Source organism: Tenrec ecaudatus, chromosome 2 (genome assembly GCF_050624435.1).
Source record: "Tenrec ecaudatus isolate mTenEca1 chromosome 2, mTenEca1.hap1, whole genome shotgun sequence".
NCBI lineage: Eukaryota > Metazoa > Chordata > Mammalia > Afrosoricida > Tenrecidae > Tenrec > Tenrec ecaudatus.
In genome coordinates, this window is record NC_134531.1 from 303893742 (window position 1) to 303914361 (window position 20620).

The 20620-nt window shown below is 47.4% G+C and overlaps 1 long non-coding RNA gene across 2 annotated transcripts; it reads left to right on the plus strand.

Annotated features, from left to right (window-relative positions):
* The first annotated feature begins 13 nt into the window (after positions 1 to 13).
* Positions 14 to 20406, plus strand: LOC142441535 (uncharacterized). 2 transcript variants are annotated; one of them, XR_012782909.1, is made up of 4 exons: positions 14 to 115; positions 12387 to 12448; positions 16256 to 16388; positions 19288 to 20406. It is a non-coding gene; the product is annotated as an uncharacterized LOC142441535 (long non-coding RNA). The 2 variants fall into 2 exon arrangements; XR_012782908.1 differs by lacking the exon at positions 14 to 115 and adding an exon at positions 11587 to 11689.
* The last annotated feature ends 214 nt before the right edge of the window (positions 20407 to 20620 follow it).

A 20620-nucleotide genomic window follows, 5' to 3' on the forward strand; every position in this document is an offset into this window, starting at 1 on the left:
ACGCTGGTTTTGACTCGGGCCTACTGCATCTCGGACGCGGCGTCTAGCGTCTGCTTGGCGTCTGCATCGGAACTTGGCGTGAAATCGAGCCGACTCGCAATTGCGTGCTAATTAGGTAGGAGAGGACGGGAGAGGGGAGGAGAATCCACACTTGAGAATTTTACTGTGGCTGCGTTTGAGGAGTCGGTTGTTAGGCAACCCTTACTTGTGGGACCCAATCAAAAGTATAATTGGAGGACAACATACTTTGTCTAAGTATTTTAAAGTTATAAATCAGTGGTGCACAATGTTGGCCCTCATCTAACCTACAGGCTGATGGTTGGAATCCACCTAGTGTCACATAGGCGTCCCGGTGGCATCGTGGGCTACCGGATTAGGCAAGGAACCACACAGCCGGCAGTTTGAAATCACTATCCGCTCCTATGGGCAAAGATGACTGTCTCCTCCTGTTACAGGGTCAGTTCCACTCTGACCTGCCTGGTCCCAATGTGTGGCAACTGACTGGATGGCAGTGGGTGAGTGTCACTCTGGCAAAAAGGCTTTGTGTTCTGCTTCTATAAAGTTGTAGCCACGAAAACCCATGGAGCCGCTCACTGTAATAAAGTGACTTCATGATAATAGGTCTGTTTGTTTGACATTTTAAATCAAATTAAACAAAGACAATGTGTTCTGGCTCCTCACCTTAATAAATTTATCTTTCCAACAACCAGGAATGTCAAGTCCAAATTTAGAATTCTAAAATTCCTAGAGAACCAGGCAGGGAGAACTAACTGCTCCAGCTCTTCCCACCACACTCTGCTACGTCATCTACTGATGGACACCTGGTGGTGTAATGGGTTCCACGCAGGGCTAACTGCAGGCTCAGCAGCTCAAAACCAGCAGCTGCTCAGCGGTAGAAAAAGAGGTTTTCTACTTCCGTTAGGAATGGTAGTCTCGGGAAGGCACAGGGAGACAGTTCTACTCAGCCGAGAGGGTTGCTGTGAGGCAGCTTACACTGGATGTTTGGCTTTGTCAGCTCTGTATCCACCACTTGCCCCAATGACTCACCTTGATGTCTCAGCCACAGCCAAACGGCTGTGAGGAAGCAAAGCTACCTATCATAGTACAGGTTTGATAAAAGATGATAGTAAATGAACAAAATAGGTTGCAGACATGTGAAGGGTGATGCCATTCATATTTGATATTAACTACGTTATAGATTATGAACAGATGTATATTGAAAATGGAAATGATATAGAGAAAAATGAGGCTATCAGGTACATTTGGAGAGGGAAGGAGATTTGTGGTAGTTATATAATCTGTTGTCAATTTGAGACTTAAGAATGAAGGGGTGGAGTTCAGCTTGTTAATCAGGGTGTAGCTTGATGACCCCATTTGGAGGCGATAAGTAGCTCACTGGAGGTGGGACACATCCTCACTCCCTGTGAGGTATTCTTGTTGAGAAGACACATGGAGCTACACTAGAGCCTTGGAGCTGAAGGAGCCAGGTGGAGACCCCTGCTAGCACTGAGATGCTTCCATTGCCACTGGATCCACAAGACCTTACCCACTGTCCTGTGATCTTCCTGCATTCAGCGTCATTGCATGTTTTTTGTGAGTCTGAAGAGGATTTTATAGCTTGGTATCACTCATATTGGACTTCTGGACTTGATCTGGACTGGGCTGGAATGTTTTCTCAATATTCAATTGCTCTTGTATATAAAACTTTCTTATATACATATGTGTCTCTGGATTTGCTTCTCTAGTCTACCGAGACCAACACAAGATTGTTTATCATAATTTTAATATGCAATTTTGTTGTTGAGAATGTACATGCAGAACACACACTAATTTCAACAATTTCTACAGTGACATTGATTACATTCTTTGAATTATGTAACCATGTTTATTCTTCCTTTCCAAATGGTTTCTCTGACATTAATAAATTTGCTGTCCAGGGGCTTTCTTATCTAATTGTGGTAGTTACATGATTTCACATTAACTTGAAGATATATAAAAGTGTAGGGGTGGAGTTTAGCCTGTCTATTAGCGATCACAGACTGACGATAACTCCTTGTGAGCATGGCTCTCTCATAAGAAGCATCCTGGGAAACTCTTCTTCCCTCTGCTTTCATCTTCCTGCTGGCTGACCTCATTGCTACCAGAGCCCTGCGATGTTACCACCACTATTGGATCCACGTGACTTTGTACCCACAAACCTGTGATCTTCCTGCACTCTGCCTCATTGAATGTGGCTGCGTGAATCTGAAGAGAGATGTAAGAACTAGTATCAGACTAAAGGACTTGAGTTGGCCTGGACTGGGATGTGTTCCTGATATATATATAGTCATATATATAGTCATATATATACATATATGTGTGATATAGTCTGATACATATATATAGTTCTTTTTTACATATATGCGTGTCACTGGATGTTTCTTTAGTAAACGTGGCCTAACACACTAATCTTTCAAATTTTAGTTGTCAATTTGATCCCATTTCTTAATACCACTGAGTTGATTCCTACTTAAAATGACCCTTTTAGGACAGAGTAGAACCATCCCTGGGGGTTTCTGTGCCTGTAATTCTCTAAGAAAGTAGAAAACCTCATCTTTCTCTTGCAGAGTAGCTTGTGGTTTTGAACTGCTAACCTTATGGTTAGCAGCCCAACATGTAACCCACTATTCAAGTAGCCATCACTTATCTGTCAGTTTGTTATACTGTGATGGCTTGTGTGATGCAGGAAGCTCAAATGCCATCAGGGTCACCCAAAGTGAACAGGTTTCAGTGGAACTTCCAGACTAAGAAGAGACCAAAAAAAAAAAAAAAAAGGACTCAGCTTCCCACTTCAGAGAAAGAAGCCACTGAAAACCGTATGCATAGCTTGAAAGTATTGTCAGATACTAGAACCCAAAACAAAGGAAGCCAAACATTGTTGGACATAGCGCCAGAGGATGCGTCCCTCAGATGCACTTGAAATATGACTGAAGAGGACCTGATTTCTTGGAATCCAGGCAACCCTAGTGACATGAGTCTGGTAAAGCTTGTGGGAGTGAAGCCTTCTGGATCTTCATTTGCTGATGAGGCATGACTCAAGGTAAGGAGAAAGCTGCAAAAATCTAATGAGCTGAACTTGGAAAGTGCCAAGTATGAATTTTGGAAATCTCAAGTGGTCAAAAATGAAATGGAATGCATAAAGATCAATATCCTAGACATTAGTGAGCTGAAATGGTCTGCTACTGGCCATTTTGAATCAGAAAATTACAGGATTTACTATGCCAGAAATAACACAACCAAGAGGAATGGCATGGCATTCATTGAGCAAGAAAGGATCTTGCTAAATCCATCATTAAGTACAATGGTGTCTATGAAAAGATTATACTAGTGGGTACCCCAGTAAAAACCAGAATTGAACTGAGTTTTTGTAGTACACATTTGTCCTGTTAGGCAAGCATTGAGCAACTTGCTCTGAGTTAGTGCACCCAGTGGCATCACCAGGGAAGGTTCTCTCTGGTCACAGTGAATTTTTTTTTTCATAAAGACAGTATTTCTCAAACTGCCTTTTTCATGATGGCTGATTTAAGAGAACAGCATGTGGCTGCAAAATGCTGCAAAAACTGTTGTGACATTGAATCCAGCTTCCAACAGTGGTTCTCAACCTTCCTAATGCCATGACCCTGGGTAACCCTGTATAGAATCCTCCCAGGGGAGGTACCAATTTCCCTTCACATAAGTAGGGCCATTGATGTCAGTAAGGAAAAAGTGCTCTATTAATGCCTATTAAGTGATTTAGATATCCTGGTGTGGACTTCTGTTCAAACTGTTTCATTATGCATTATAAGTGAACTTGTAATAAATAAGATCTTATATCTCATTTTATATCTTAGCTAGTCTAGAATCATCTATGCTAATAGTTCTATAAAGTATAGAAAAGCTCTCAAGAATAATGAAGATGTTCTCATGAATGTTTGCCAGCCTCTGCCCAGAGTCGACACAGCTGAAAAAACCAGGTGAACAGGAATGGTGTTTGAGTTTCCTTAAAAAGTAGAAATATCTATATACGCAAAGAAGTCTCTCTGTTTTGTGTTATATTGCTTAAATAACTGCCTGAAGCAAAACATCATGGTATCTATTTCAAAAGCCCTTATTGTATTGATTTACACCTCTTCACAATTTCATATTATGGGACATTGAAAGGATTGACAACCAAGATTGCATGCTACCTCAAAGTACGTAAATTACAATGTTCAATTAGAGACACTTAAATGTACAAGCATGTTAGTTCTTTAACGAACCATCGGCACAATAGTTTACTTTGATCGCAGATTCAAGATTGCATTTGATGCCGTCACTACAGTCACAGTGTTCCTCTCACGGCTTTCAGATTGGGAAAGTCATGAATGGTATTAAAGAACAGGCTAGTGGGAGTCCTATCGTAAAATATTCCTGAGAGCCTATTGTTTCCACACAGACTAATTAAATATGACCTTGTAATCCCAATGGGCACATTCACAATATTTAACATTTGATATACCTTTGCCATTATCATCAGTGTCACACCAGACCGTGTGGATTTGCATTGACTTGGTGCACAATTTATATTTTGCCAAATCTGTGTCATTTCTAGGAGGTAATCCATATGAAAAACATTTCTACTTGAGGCTTTAGGGACGGATTACAAGGGATACAATGGGAGGCATTAACTAGAGAAAATAATCTTTGATTTATTCCCCTCATCACTAACAGGATATGTTGACTGTTTCCCTAGTAAACAGAATTCGTTGAGGAATATAAAACATACGTATGTTTAAAGACTCATTTTCAAACCAAGGATTAAATGCTATCATAAAAAGTAGAAGTAAGCGCCCCCAATAAAATGATCCTTAAAAAAAGGCGGGATGGGGTGAGAGGGAGCACACTAGGGAATAAGATTAGATAAGCAGCACAACTCTCTGTGATTTTAAAGTCAAGCCTTATGCATAGCATCCTGGAAATGTTTGATGTGGCATTAACAATTTTCAAAATCATTATATATCTACCACTGATATGAACAATTATCATGGTTTCCATAAATCCCAGCCCTGCCTTAACCTACATCTCATGACCTGAAGAAACATCTTTTCTCAATATGGTCCCAGTGACATTGTTTTTCTCATTTGCTGCCTTTCACAGAAAGGCTGTGAAAGTGGGTTCACTTTCTGACCAGCCAATTCCATGATAGCATTATAACCATTGAAGAGATTTCATTAAAACAACAACAACAAAACTTGTTTCTGGTGTTAATTGTCTTATTAGCCAGTTTGTAAGATAGCATTTTCTGTGTGTACTGTAGCTTCTTATTCTAGGGGACACTAATTAGTTTTAATGGTGTTAAATACCATCCCTGAAGTTGCAAGAGCTTCTCTGGGATTTTTACTGGAGAAAAGATCTGCTGTAATTTAAAACCACTTTGTTTTCTTCAGTCACAGATGTTAGTGAAGGGATGTCCGGTAGAATCTTATGGGTGTTTCGCCCCCCTCACACTGCCATTAGCTTACACTTATTTTCCAGCATATCTTGCTCCCCCCTCCCAGTACCAGGGTGCCACCACAATCCCTCCCCCCCGCACACTGCATCCACCAGGGAAACCGCAGAAGCTTAGTTTGAGTTCTTGCCTCTCTCCCTCCCCTTACAAAGCGTTGGCTACCCTTAAAGAAAATTCTCCAACAACGTGTCAATTTTATATTGCCCACAAAGGCAACTTCTGTTGGGGGAGGCAGGGGAGCGGGACTGGAGCTTGGCTGTCCCTTTGCACAGACAGGGATCTTTGTGGCAATCAGAAAACATTTCCTGCATAAAAATCAACACATTCCCTGGTTGCAGCTTTTGGGAGCAAGAAGGAATACATATCAGCTCGGTCCTCACAGGAACGAAACCATCCTTTTACCTTCCAAACAGGAAAGTCATTTTCTCAAAATATGTCACACTTTCTTGCTCTATTAAGCCTAATCCACAATCTTAAATCCTCTGGCATCTCTTCCCACAGGGACTGGGCAAAAGCTAAAACTCACTCCAGGACTTTCATTCTTTCCTCCGCATTTCCATTGCACTGTTTGTTTGGGGGTACACCCCCCCCCCCCCCCCCCCCCCGCCACAAGCTCATCTCTGGCAGGCCTGTCTCTCTCCTGGTGTAAGGGCAGAGGACCAGGAAGCACGCAAACGGTAAATGGGGTCTGAAAGGATCTGCTTTTTTTTTTTTAGCACAAGCCACAGTAGTCTCATGAACTTGACCCCACAAAGAGAGCAAGTTAAATCTGTGTGTTTTAATTCCGGTCAGACCTCCCCCTCCAGCCTGCACATGACTTCACAGGCAGGCAGACCCCAGAGAGTTTGTGCTTCCAGTTGGGTCCCCTGTGGGGTTCTGCTGACCCAGGGCAGTGCGAGCTCACTAGGTTTATAGGGCAAAGCATGTCAAACAAAATCCAGGTGGGGGCGGGGAGGCAATTTATAGTCTCCTGTCTGAAGGTCACTTGGAACCTAAAAGGCTAGTTAAGAAGTTTAAGGTCCCTTTTAGTCTTTGGGGTTTAAGATCAGACTTGCCTGGGTGGTGAGGCTTGAGGGAGCCAGGGAAGGCAAGGGGGGCACAGGGATAGGAAGGAAAGAGAATCCAGGGCTAGGCAGGAGGCAAGGGGCGCCTACAACTTCATTCCTCAGCACTGTGTGCATGGCTGTGTGTGTAGGTCCCCTCCAAGGTCTGCAGCCTGAGCAAGGGACTCAGCACGCCAAGTCAAGTCACCCTGCCTCCCACCTCCAATGCAAGCTGTCAGCCACATTTCAGAGCCTTTCAGTCTGCACTTCCTTCTGGGTCCTGTGATGGAGCAATCCCATTCTCAAAGTCCCACCATTAAAACCTGGAACCTTCAAACAAGTTTAAAGGTTCTTTCTGTATCCGGAAAGGTCACAAACCGACTGAATTCAAAGATGGCAATGTAATGGAGCAAAGATTACTCCTGGGCTTTGAAACAGCCTGTGTTTGCCCCATCCCCCAAAGTCAGCACAGTCCTCATTCCCCACCCAGAACATTGTTATCCAAGCCACCACCACCACCCTGTCCCCCCACTGTCCTTTGGGCACTTACCTTCTTTGGGCGGTCGCTTGACCTCCCTGGTAAGATTGTAGACCTGGGTAGTTTGCAGCTCCTGGGTCTGGCAGCCCTCTGTCTGCTCATTCAGGGGTAACACCACGTTATTTAACTGGTCATCGATCCCCCACTCTCCCAAATGCTGAGGACAGGTGCATTTTGTATACATGATCCCACAGGATTCTGTTCTCCCATTTTCCAACTTTAGGCAGCTCTCCAACCAAGTGCATAAGACATGGCAACCAAACTGGCTCAGGCTCACCTTGTTCAACACCAAAAACTCAAAAAAAGATTTCTGTTCTTCTTCCCCTTTTTTCTGTAATCCTGGGAAATCAGTTGGAAATACCCAGCGTATCTGAATAAAATTTTTATCATATTGTAGAAAAACGAAAGCATTCTTGGACCTGCAGAGTTGCATTATAGAATGATTCTTTCTTAAAAGATCCTTTATCTTTTCATGAGAAAAATGATCAAACTGATAAGCCAGGAGGGAAAAGTTAGAGCGGCTAAGGTCCTTTTTGGAAAATTTCAGGTAAATGCTATATTTGGTTGCATCTGGATTTTCCAGCGTCCAAGTGCAGTTCGTAAAGTTTTTGGGAAACATTTCACTTATAGAATACGATCCATAAATGACTCCCTTCACCAAAGTTGAACACGAGAAGTCTTGGGCAGCATTAAATCCAAACATAACCAGGAGATATGTGGAAAATATATAAATCAGCAGGTTACGAACAGCCTTCATCCTATGTCATTTGGCCTGTAAACATGGCAATGAAAGTAAAATGCAAGTCGATGCGCATTGAAAAAAAAGAAACTCCTTCCAATATTACAGCCAGCTGTTTTCGAGATTTCAGTAAAAACCCCCTTTAAAAAGAAGGGCAGGTGATTTTTATTTTATAATGCCAGGAAACTATCCGCTGCTGTGTGAACAGCGCCCTCATGTGGTCATACACAATGGCCAAATTCTCCACATTTAATTTAAAAAGAACATTTAATAGATTATTCATAGGAATGACCTAATTTATCTAGGAGGATATCCTACAAGTGCACTATGTGTGGATGAAGAGAATAAAATGTAGGATGATCTAGATCATAACCCAAATGTCCATTATTGGGATTTTTTAATCAACCTATATAGTCTCCCCCCACCCCCCACCCGCCTTCTTCAGTCTTCTGTCGGCAGTAAACATCATCACACAAAATCTAATCTGATAATCTGGGAACAGCTGTCATTTATTTCTTTTCTCTAAAATCTAAAAAGCAATTATGATAAATTATAGGCACAATTTTAAAAGCATAGATTAAAATTTGTTGCAGATGGAACATCATTTCCCAAATGCCCCTACTTGCCTTTGCAGGGGCCACCATGTATACTGATGAGAAAATTCCTGTGCAAAAGCCTGGGCATCCCTCAGGACTGGCAGGATTTTAAAACTACCATCTGGGAGAGGGCTTAGATGGCTAGGTACAGAGCAGATACTTGTTGTTTGGCATCACCACTGAAAACCAGGCCTGGGGGTAGTCATTTCGATGTGACATACCCCTTGGGATAAATAAAGTGAATCACTGTATTTGTATCTGTATCCAAAAGCAATGTCAGTGAAAAATCCCAGAACCACAGTCATGGAGCTGCCGTGAGTTTTTAAGTTTCTCTTTTTTTTAAATCAGGGTTATTATATCTGGGTTTATCTACTGTAATTTGAGATGTACACATGGTAGATACCAGATATTAGCCTTTTCTTTCCTAGCAGATTTCAATGATTGAATTGCTCCCTTTCCGATCACAGTTCCAAAGCTCCTCTTTTCCTGCCTTCCTTCCTTCCTTCCTTTTTTTTTTTTAAGTCTTGGTCTTGCATAATAAAGTAATCCTTGGTTATATTTACCTCTAGAACTTGTTATCCAAAAATAACTTCAATTTCTTTCCTGCTTTAACCTGTAAGAAGTTATTTCTGAGAATAAATGACACTGCTTTTTTGTTTAGCCTTTGAGCTGAGGAAAGCGATGTCAAGTTAACGTTAAGTCTTTAGGCTGCAGTCTCTTCCACTGTTCTGTAAAGAGAGACAGACACACAGACATATAGATAGTTAAAGAGTGTCCATCCCTTTGCCTGGGGCCTCTTTGAAGCAGAGAATAAAACCTGTCCTTCCCGTTGCATAACACACACCAATGCATGCACATAGAATCCAGTATGGAAAGTCTCTGAAGCTAGAGCTGCATTTTCGAGATGGTAATTCAAATTTTAGTCTTGATACAGGCAAAAACAGCCCCAAATTCTGAATCTCTATAGAGCAGCAGTCTGAAATAACATCAGAATCACTGGAACTATCAAAACAGTGTTCTCTGGTGTCAGGCATAGAGTTTAATGAACGATACATTTTCTGCTTCAGGGAATTAAGTCAGTGCACATTTAAAAGATTTTTTAAAAAGGAAAGTTGTAGGAATTTCTGGTCCCCACCCCCCCTTTGCTGTAGCACTTTGCAGGCAATGCAGGTCTGCGCAGGGTTCTTCAGGATAGAGTGTAGGCGTTGAAAGCCAATGTGACAATAAGTGTCTAAATTAGGAATTCCATCCATGAAAGGGGGCTTCATTTTAGAATCGATAGAGCTCAGAAAGAGGTCGTATTTCGTTTCCTAATGAATCCTGGTACTTTTGCTTCCATGTATTTGACAGGGCATGCCTGCAGTGCTGTGCTCGGCTTGACCAGGATTACAAAGATTGAGGAAATCGCTCAGATTTCACTTTCACGCCTCTGGACATCATGCTTGGTATCTTAGCTTCTTTAAGCAGCCTTGGCGTCCAGTCTCCTTTCCTTTAAACAATCCAACATGCATCACTGAGACGCCCCCGCCTCACCCCCACCCCCCAGGACTGCAGGGCCAGTTCAAACCACTGTTTCCCTCTTTACTAGTGACAGCTATGCTGGAAGAATGGGGATGGGGTGGCTCTAGTGCTGGCCACCTAAGTCTCTGGGAGGCTGGACGTTTTTATTTATTGTATGTCTCCTGCTGAGGAGCAAACGGGTATTTAGTTGAGCTGTTCTCAAAACTGATTTTCTGGATGACACTTTAGTTTAGCCAAACATAGACGGCGCCATCACTCCACCAAAAATATTCCCCAATCGAAGACCCACTGCCTCCCCTTATTTTAACTTCCTATTAACCTCAAATCCCCCCCACCCCCACCCCATAAAATTACCTTAATCACACACAACCGCCAGATTTTCCCCGTCTCTCTGCCCGTTCCTTTGGAACCCAGCACCTCGCTGGGAAACCAGACTTCGCCAACTTTTCCACTGTGGCATGGAAGTGAATGCAGCCCATCAGGGATGCTCGGAGCCCCTCTGGCCGCGGGGGGCAGCCCCTCCTCGCCTCGTCCTCTCTCCCCCTATGCCGAGCTCAGAGCCCCTTGGCGACGACCCTCACCCACCCCCCAGCCCCGGCGGAGGGAAGGGGACCCGGACCCCGTCCTTACCTTCCACTCCCAAAGCTCCGGAGGCTCTCGCTCTAAACCACCAGCGCAGGCACGCGTCCCAGCAACACTGACTGAGAGACTCCCCTTCGGTCCCGATCACCGTGGCCCATTTTCCCCGGCTCAGCGCCCCAAATCAGGGTTTAGTCTCAAAAATGCACACATGCACGGGGCCTACGGCAGAGATGGGGTGACCAAAAAAAGAGGGTGCGAGGGGAAAAAGCCCCGGGAGCCCAGAGCCCGGCGCCGCGGGAACCAACCTCCAAGTCCTGAGGGAAACCCCCACCCCCCGCGAAGAGAGACTCTGAGGAAACCACAAAAAAAAAAAAAAAAAAAAAAGCAAGAAGTGGCTTCAGGTGGAGGATTTGTTTTTCCCAAATCAGTCCCCACAACAAACCGATGAGCCCTGAAGAAGGGGGGAAAGAGGGAAAACGCGCCGAGACGCCAAGTGCCCAGCGGCTGCGACGGCGACGCCTGCAGGCTGGTTTGTCCGGCGCAGGGTTTCTCACACCAGTGCTCGCGGTCCGATGCGAACGCTCAGCTTTGGCTGCTCCCCGTTTCCGCCGCGCCCCCTACTCCGCCTGCCCACCTCGGGTACGGATGGACCTAAGGCCAGGAAGGGAAAGGGGAGAGGGAGGGCGCGGGGAGGAAAATCCTCGGCCCGTGCAGTGTCTGGAAGCGGTTTGCGCGCCAGGCGAGGAGGGAGGCGCGCGAGGGAGCGAGATAGTAAAGCTCTGTCTCGGGAGTGCGCGCCGGCGCGCGGCGCTCGCTCTCCCCGGGGCGCGCGCGAGAGAAGGGACGCGCTCGCCCGCCCGCCCGCCCGCCGGCCGGCCGGCCCCCCGCGTGCTCGTGCGCGCGCGCGTCCTCGCGCGCCGCGGGCCCCGCACCGGATGCGGAGCGCCGGGTGGCCTGCCGGAGGCTGGAGGCGCGTGGCGCGGTCACGGCACCTGTCCCTGAGCGCTGACCCCGAGGGCGCGGGCGGGCGAGCGCCGCGGAGGCGGCGGCGGAGGGCAGAGGGGGGCAGGCGGCGGGGGACCAGGGGCGGGAGCGGGGTCTCCGCGGAGCTCCAGCCGAGGGCCGCGGAGCGCCCACACGTCACGGCTGCTCAGAACCAAGCAGGTCCTGAAAGCTGCGTGTTCTACGTCTGGGAGCTGGGTGCATCCTCCGTTCCCACCGCTGCGGCTGGCGGCGGCCGAGGGGCAGGAGAAGCCCGCGGGGAGGCGAGGCAGGGGGGCGAGGAGGACGGGGGAGGCGACTCACTCAGAGGGGTGGGGAGTCCAAACAGGACTTGGTGGCTTCTCACAGCACCGACCCACCTGTCGCCAGCGGAGAGCTGTGGTTCCAGCCTCGGGATCCGGAGGCATTGATCCCATCTGCTGGGCGGGGCATGTCTGGGCGAGCAAAGGGCTGCGCATCTCTGGCTGGAACAATAGTAGTTTTTTTTTCTCAGCGAAGCTGCAATTAACATCTTATTTGTTTGGGCTCCATGCGGGCTTTGTCAACACCGCTGCTCGGCGACCGAGGTTGGGCTTCTGGCACTGCTTTCTGCATGGCAATGTGATCCTGTGGTGGTGGCTGAACTTTTTCTTTCTTTTTAATGTGTCTGATTCTTTTTTTTTTTTTTCAAGTTTCCCCAGTAACCGGTTTTGGTCAGGGCGGTAAGAAATGAGGAGAGGCTATCTGATTCTTGCCTTGGGAAGGGAAAGTGCTGGGCATGGGGGGTGGTCTTTTTCCACCCTAAACCCACTAGCCTAGTATTGATTCAGAGTCACCACATCCCCATTCCCTTTTATTGTGTGCATCTCTATTTGTTTAGGTTCCTGGACAGTTGACTGACGCCATATATGATGAACTAACCACTGAAACACACTGCGAAAGGTGGGTTTGGTCACGTGCGCGGGTGGGCGTGGTCCCATGCACAGGTGTCTGTGGGCACATGTGCAGGTGAGCTTGGTAACATGCGCAGATGCCCTTAGTCACGTGCGAGGTGGGCATGGTCAAGTGCTCAGGCGAGCCTGGTCACCTGCACAGGTGGGTTAGGTAACATGAGCAGGTGGGCGTGGTCATGTGCTGAGGTCGGCATAGTCACATACGTGGGTGGGCGTGGTCATGTGCACAAGTGCCCTTAGTCACGTGCGAAGTTTGGCTTGCTCACATGCGCAGGTGCTCATGGTCATGTGCGCAGGTGCTCCTAGTCACGTGTGCAGGTGCGCGTGGTCACGTGCAGAGGTTGGCGTGGTCACATGCGTATGTAGGCTTGCTCATGCGCACTGGTAGGTGTGGTCACTTGCACATGTGGGTTTGGTCATGTGCGCAGTTTGGCTTGGTCACGTGCACAGGTGGGCAAGCTCACTTGCACTGGTTGACGGGTCACCTGTGCAGGTGGGCATGGTCACTTGCACTGGTTGGCGGGATCACCTGCATGGCTGAGCCTGTTCATGTGCGCAGGTGGGCATGGTTACGTGCGCGGGTGGGCGTGGTCACCTGCGGGGGAGAGCATGGTCACGTGAGCTGGTTGGCCAGGCACGTGCGCACGTGGGCATGGTCACGTGCACAGGTGGGCGTGGTCACGTGTGCTGCTTGTCGGGTCACGTGCACAAGTGAGCATGGTCTATAAAATAATTCTATAGATTAGTTAACAATATTATTTAACATATTTTTCTGAACATTACGTGGGAAATTAACTTAGCAAAGCCTGGAAACTAATAACTTCATAGCTGTTTTTTTTTAAACTTACTCTGTCTTCTTTAGATGTCTACATCTTCTTATTAGTATCTTACTTCCCAGTACGAATACAAATGCACATAATCTCGTGTCAACTTGAAGATTTATCAAAGTACAGGGTGGAGCGTAGCCTTCCAATTATGCCTAATGGTATCTCCTTGTGTGCGTGGCCTCCTACTACGGAGAGTTCTGGGAACCTCCTCCTCTCTCTCTGGCTTCAGCTTCCTGTTGCCTGACCCTGATGGCTGCAAGAACTCTCGAGATGTGCACACAGCCATTCCATCCACAAGACTTTGCACCCACCCACCTGCGACATTCCTGCATTCAGCAACAGTGCATGTGGCTTCATGAGTCTGGAGAACTTATGGACCAGTATTAGACTTATGGACTTCAGTTGGACTGGGTTGGGATGTTTTCCTGATTCACAATTCCTTCTTGATATAAAGCTTTTTCTTACACCTATATGAATGTCACTGGATTTGTTTCTCTAGTCAACCTGGCCTTACACAATATGGTACCTAGGGAGTGGAATACTAGAGAAACAAATCATGAAGGTGGAGAGAGGATGCTTGCCTGACCTCTGCTTTCTGATAGTCTTTTTCTCTTTGACACCCTCCGGTGTCCCGCTTCCGGACACTCAATCCGACAGCCAGTGCCAACCACTGCACTTCCAGTGGATATGATGATGAAACGATCCCTGCAGGAACAGGAAGAAGACAGACAAGTTTGGTGCCCAGTTATCACCGCCTCCTGAGCGGATCTATGTATGGGCAGGAAGCAGAGGAGGCGGAGGACCAACCAACCAACCAACCAACCAACCGCCCCTGTAGGTTTCTGAGTGGGCACAACGAGAAGGAAGGACTGACTGGTCTGTGCCAAGAAGTTTGGAAAACAGCTACCTCCCCATTTGGCCATCCACTGGAACAGAGCTGTACATATACATGTCCACTCCAAGAAGGGTATTCTAGTAGAATGTTCAAATTATTGAAAACATTATTCTAGTTTATTTATTTTTTACTAATTGGGATTTAGTGCAGATGTGTATTTCATATCATTCCACATATCAATCATGGAGAGTAGAATTGCTACCACAGACAGTTCCCAAACAATCTTTCTACACTAACTCCTTGACATCTTTTTTACCCATGACCACTACTGTATCCCTGTCCCCACAGACCCCTAATTCTACTTTCTATCCCTATAGGTCCATCAATACTGGGTTTCATTGAAGAACATTATTAATAGCCCATGCAAATAGAAGTGTGCTGGCTGTAATACAAAAAAACAGTTGTAGTGGTACTGAAAGGGAACTGCCTGACCTTCAAATTGGATTTGTCAAAGGATACAAAACAAGGGATATCATTAATGATGTCAGATGGATCTTGGCTGCAGGCAATAACACGAGAAAGATATCTACCTGTTTTTTTATTGACTATACAAAGGCATTTATCTTTGTGGGTCATAATAGCCTATGGATAACATTGCCAAGAATGGGAATGCCAGAACATACAGTTGTGTTCATCTGGAAACTCCCCATAGACCAAGAGGCAGTCAGCCAGTCACACAGTTTACAGGCACATGGCTTACAGTCAGGGGAGGTGCTCGCTAAGGCGGTGTCCCTGCACATATTCACTCTGCACATGAACAGATCATCTGAGAAGAGGGATTCTGTGAAGGAGAACGCAGCGTCGGGATTAGAGGGTGATTCATCAATAACCTGCAGCATGCAGGTGCCACAGCCGTGGCTGCTTGTGGTAAGTCACAAGGACATGGAGTGCTGACTGAAGAAGATAAAGACTGCAGCCTTCACTCAGGATGGGTTGCATCTCAAAAAATCTCCATAACTGGACACCTTTCGGCAGCAACACGATTAACAGAGAAAATGTGAACCTGAAGGATTTCAGCTTGCTGGTATCCACAGTTCCCTCTCATGGAAGCAGAAGTCAAGAAAGCAGATGATAGATTGCATGGGCAAACCTGCTGCCAAATACCTCTTTAAAATCAAAGATGTTATTTTGAGGATGATGTGCCCCTGACCCAATTCATGGAATTTTCTATTGATTTACATGATAACAGAAGAAAAATGAAGAATTAATTTCTCTGGATTGAGGTATTGGCATGTCATACCAACTGCATGGACTCTGAGAAGTTTGAACAAGAGGAAAAAGAATATCCAGAAAGCTCCTTGGAAGAGGGAAGGGTGGTATTCCGTCTGACATACTTTGAATGTCGCATCAGAAGGGGCCAGTCTCTGATGAAGGACGTTATGCCCAGTAAAGAAGAGGGTCATCCAAAAAGAAGGGTCCATCAACAAAATGGACTGAGTGACATATTGGCCTCTGCAGTGGGCTGAGACACAGCCACAGGTGTGAGAAAGGCACAGGACTTGGCATGGTTTCCTTCTGCTGTGTGGAGGTGATTTGACCAGTACCCCCTGCTTTTCCTTCATGCTCCCCTTTCTCAGGGCTCCTGGTGCCTGACACCTTGCCTTGTGCCCCGCACCATCATCTAGTGGGCTCCGTTGGCTTCCCAACGCTGCAGGCCTGTAGTCGTCTCGCACCTGTTTGTCCTGTTTCTGTTGCCCCCCTTTGCTGGTTTGGTTCATGGCCTTTTGATCATCTCCGACTCAGAGGGAGAAGTATAACACTGTGCTGAGACAGAGGTGGTCTGATTGGCACTTAAGCCTTATGTCCTGCACTGGAGAGGTCCCCAGGGGGGAGAGAATGGGAGAAAGCAGATGTGCCCTCAGAAACCAGCCTGATCAGGTGGTCTGGGTCAGGAGGTTTAGGGAGGCCAGTTAGGCTGTTGTTTGGTTGCTCGAACATAGGTGTTGCTACTGTGTCGATTCAGAGGCTTCTGCAGGAAGTGAGCCTGGCTCAGCGTGGCCAGCCTCAATGTGGAGCCGCTGCCTCATATTACCTGCTTCTTCCCTGTGTAATCTGTGAACCCTTATTTCCCCAGGATTCACTGACATGCCCCGTGGGAGCACCCAGACTATGTGTCTGGAGGAAGACCCAGGTACCTGTGGTGGACACGTGGAGCTACAGGTGACACAGCCTGCATTGCCACCTCTGGAGTTCATCCTTCCCCAAAGGTAGTCTCACAGAATCCCAAGGTCAGAGTCCATCCTTCCTTAAAGAGTGTCCCGAAAAACCCCATGCTCAGAGTTTATTCTTCCCCAAAGATCGCTGTCCATCCTTCCCCAAAGCTGGTGCCACAGAACCCAATGTTCAGAGTTCCTTCTTCCTCAAAGATAGTTCTGTAGAAACCCACGGTGGGAGTTCATCCTTCCGCAAAGGTGGCCCCGTACAACCCCACAGTCTGGGATACCCTTTCCACCACGGACCCTGGAAAGTAAAGGCAACAAAGGCCCAGTAGGAGGGGGTCCAGCCTTCTCCTCACCCCTCAGAGCACACAGATTTGACATTTCTGAAAATTAACAGCGTTCATTCCAGGTTGCTTCTACAAAGAGTTTGGCTTTCTGGTAAACAGGAAAGGCACCCACAAATACCCAGGCTTATGTGGGCATCATCCCTGGCCTGTGTCTGAGTAGAGCTTGGGCTCACTTGCCCATGAGGCTGCCCAGGTTCCCAGAAGCCTCTTCCTGGTGTTTTCCTGTCTCCACACAGGTTGTGGGGTTCTGAGCAGCAGCATCCTGGTTCTGCATTTCAGACTTTGGTTTTGAAAGGGCTTCAGGGGGTTGCAGGCAACCTGGAAAAGGTTTTCCTGTTGATGGAGGGTGGGTTTGATGTGCACCTTCCTCATGGCATTTCCTGAGGGGCCCTGCCTGCAGAATGCACTTCTCTGCTGGTTAGAGGTTCAAACCCACCAGCTGCTCCCCAGGAGAGAGATGTGGCAGTCTGCTGCCATAAATATGATCAATCTTAAAACCCTAATTGGGACACTTCTGCTCTGTCTGACACAGTGTCATTTGGGTCAGAATTGACCCAGTGGCAACATTTGTAAAAATACTATCTCATAGGGGCTTGAGCCAACTTCTCTGGCAGCTTTGGGTTTCTGCACAGGAGAGGGAAGTACTCAGTCCCTGGTGAAATCACTTTAATGGAGGGGAAGTTCTCGGTACCCTGATGAAATCACTCCCTAACGTGGCTCTGGTTTCTACACAGGAGAGGGAAGTTCTTGGTCCCCGGTTACTCCCTTTGTAGACACAGCTCTGCCAGAGGCTTTTTCACAGTGTGGTTCTTCTTCCAGCAGTGAAATTGCTTGAGCCCCTAAAGCTTGGCGGATGCCCCAGGGCACTTGTGTGAGGGATGTGCTCACCCCAGCTGCACCTCTGCTCAGATGCTGCTCAGAGGTGGGATGAGCGCCATCAGCGTTGCCTTCAACTCTTCGGTGGCCTTTTCTATTATAGGGATGCTGACTGGCAAATCCAGTAGGGCACCACCCAGTTGTTCCTGGACCTGATCCAGAGGAGGCAGCGCATCCCTTCTATACTGGGTGCAGGGACCGAGAGCCAGATGGGATTTGTCTTCAGTGTGTGGGGACCACAAGTCCTTATGCAGACTGCAGGTGGTCTGCCTTGTGTGGTACGCAGACAGTGTCCCGTTGAGTGTCTGCTTGTCAGCTCTCCAGGTCTTCAGAGGTGTATTCAAGTTCAGACAAGTCTAATTTTCAGTTGGGGTCCAGAGTTGAGGCTTTGAGCTGGAGGATCTCTGCTGCTACTTGAGCAGCGAGCTTCAGGCAGAGGCAGGCAGTAGCCAGCGCATTGGCCCAGTGGTTGCCCAGGACCTGAGGTGTCTTGACATTTTGGAGCTCGGGTGATGTGTGACAACTCCCTGTGTGGTGTGTGACAGACGGCTGGGTGGTGTGTGACAGTCCCCCCTTGTGGTGCGCGCGCACACACACACACACACACACACACACAATCCCCAGTGTGTGACAGCCCTGTGCCTTTTCTTTCTCTTTTTCTTCCTTGGAAATGCCTGTCCAGGTCTTGGAACAGTAACAAACTCCCTGGGGCTGGGACTGGCATTGGCCCACTCCAGCTGCAGGGTCCATGCGTCACAGGTAGGAAGGGGGGCTTGGATGAACCCCCACATGTGTTGCCACAGAAGTTGGGTCTCTGCCTGCTGCTGAAGTCAAGCCAAAATGTCTGCTCCAGTGCAGGCTTTGGTGAGAAGAGAGCGTTTTATTGGGAGCAGACTAGCACAGGACACAGAGGGATTCTTCAAACCGCCTTCCTGAATGCAGACAGGAGGGACATTGAGTCACTGGGGAGAGAGTGTGGAGAACGTTGAAGTGGGGTTTGTGCATTGGTCAGTCAGTGTCATGCTTTCAGTACTGGGGGTCATCCCTGGGCAGTGGTCCTCGTGTCCATGCAGTGAGACCACCAAGACAGCACAGTGTACCGGTTTTTCTCAGTTCTCTCTGACTCAAGAGCATCAGTTTTAGTGAAGTTTTTCTTAAGCATTCTTATTGCTGTTTGAAAATCAAAAAGTAATGATCTATTTAAAAATCATTTCATTGGGGGCTCATACAAATCATTACAATCCATACAGATCAATTGTGTAAAGCACATTTGTTCATCCGTTGCCTCATCATTCTCAAAACATTTGCTTGCCACTTAAACCCCTGGCATCAGTTCCTCATTTCCCCCCGCCCTCCCCATTCCCCCCTGCCTCATAAACCCTTGATAATTTATAAATTATTATTTTGTCTTATCTTACACTTTCCAACGTGTCCTTTCACCCACTTTTCTGTTGTCGGTCTTCCAGGGATGACGTTATATGTAGATGCCTGTAATCGGTTCCCCCTTTACACTCTACCTTCCCTCCACTATTTAAATTTTCATTGCGAAAAGAAAACTTGGATGAAGCACATGGAAATAACAAAATTATGTAAATTTCAGTTTATAATAAAACTAATCTCCAAACCCACTCTTTGCCATCTCACTGAGTGCATGGATGCTACTCCCCAGCCTCCCTGGACTCTTGTGACAGCCTGTCCTGACATCCTGCCTGTTTGTTTTTCAGACCAGAGTTGGCCCAGGCTGTGTCCTTCTTCCCCGGAGTCACGTCTGCTGTGGAGCTGAGCCCACCCCTTCTAACCGGCCAGGTGAAGCCTCCCCCAGGCCCTGTGTGACCTCTCCTGCAGTCCCAGTGCCTGGCCCAGAGGAGAGACACTGCTCCTGCCTGTGCATAGCACCCCTGAGGTGCAGAGGAACTTAGTACTTGGTGGTGGTGAGGGCTTGCAGGTGGAAGTGGAGGAGGGGTTTTTGAGGAGAGGAGGGAGTGCACTGTGTGGGAGCCACTGGGCTCAGGAAGCTGGTGAAGTCTGGCATCTAGGATGTCCTCTGGGCTGGAAAGTCAGGACTCTGAGGACACCTGGAGGCGGAGGAAGGTGCTGTGCTTGGTTACAGGTGCAGCGGCCTGCTGGCCAAGCCTCCAGTGATGCCATATGAGGGGTGCAGATGCTCTGTGAATTCTCCAGCAGCAGTCTGGACTGAGCTTCTCCTGGGGAGGTGGCTGGCACTTCATGGGGAGCACATGTGCCTCGTCTGGATGATGAAGACAAGCTGCAGCTTCTGATCCACAGAAGAAGCAACTCCCAGACTCCTTGAGAAACGTAGTGATGTTCCTGCACACGGCTGTTTTAGAATAGTTTGATCTTGGACTAGTTTGGTATTTGAGACTGTTCCTGAGGTCACAAGGTAAAGGCAATTTAGTTTCACTCAGGCAGGGACAGACCAGAGTCCACTCTTTGGACAAGATCTGATCAGTTCACACTGCACTGCCAGCCACCTTCCCACCTGCACTGCGGTGCAAGGCCAAACCTCCCCCAGTTCTCTTTGTGGTTGTCAACGCTCAACATTTGTGTGTTTTGATTGCTTCTCCTCTGAGAAACCTAGAGGCAAACCCTTTGGGGATGGCCCAGGTAGAGTAGGATAAGGGGTTTCCACTTCCGGTAGTAGTTCATTGAGTTTATGATTAAAATGTTCACTAGCATTAAATGAGAAGTTATGAAAGCATTCATGATCTGAACTCTCCTCTTCATTTCCGTCTCACCACTATGTGCATGCACAACTTTCCATCCAGCCATCCACACTGCCATCCAGTCACCCCATTCCAGTTGTCAGGTGCTGTTGAGTGGGTTTGACCCCTGTCGACTTTCAATGTTCGACATTGCGAAACACGGCCTGCGCCACACCGTCTTCACTGTTACTGGGTTTGAGCCCATTGTGGCCTTCAGTGTGTCCATCCATGTGCTTGAGGGTCTTCCTCTTTTTCACTGGCCCTCTGCTTTACCGAACAGGATGTCTTTTCCAGGCCCTTGTGTGATGATGTTATGTCCGACTGTGAGACAGAG